Raw genomic sequence first — 546 nt, 5'->3', positions numbered from 1 at the left:
CCAGACTCCATGCACTTACAGCTGTTTCCGGGTTATTGCCCATCATCAGTGTACAGTAGGAGTCTGGCTTTTGCTAGTGAGAGGCCAGGGACAGGGGTCAGAAACGCTCTTTTCTCCTTAGGGAGAGCAACTATATACTATAAATAAGTGAGGAGACTCAAATGGCCACGCACGCTCCTCTGGGTAATATGCAAATAAGGGAGATGGAATAAATCCTCCACAGTGCCACCTATTGAAAGGCAGCATTCCTTCGAGTCAAAGTGAGACTTTTTATACAAGTCTTCTTACAATGACTGGTATTCAAAAGCAAAGCCAGACTCCATGCACTTACAGCTGTTTCCGGGTTATTGCCCATCATCAGTGTACAGTAGGAGTCTGGCTTTTGCTAGTGAGAGGCCTGGGACAGGGGTCAGAAACGCTCTTTTCTCCTTAGGGAGAGCAACTATATACTATAAATAAGTGAGGAGACTCAAATGGCCACGCACGCTCCTCTGGGTAATATGCAAATAAGGGAGATGGAAATCTCCCTTATTTGAAAAAGCAATA

This window comes from Eleutherodactylus coqui, unplaced genomic scaffold (assembly GCF_035609145.1).
Source record: "Eleutherodactylus coqui strain aEleCoq1 unplaced genomic scaffold, aEleCoq1.hap1 HAP1_SCAFFOLD_42, whole genome shotgun sequence".
Lineage (NCBI taxonomy): Eukaryota > Metazoa > Chordata > Amphibia > Anura > Eleutherodactylidae > Eleutherodactylus > Eleutherodactylus coqui.
This window is presented reverse-complemented; position numbering follows the sequence as displayed.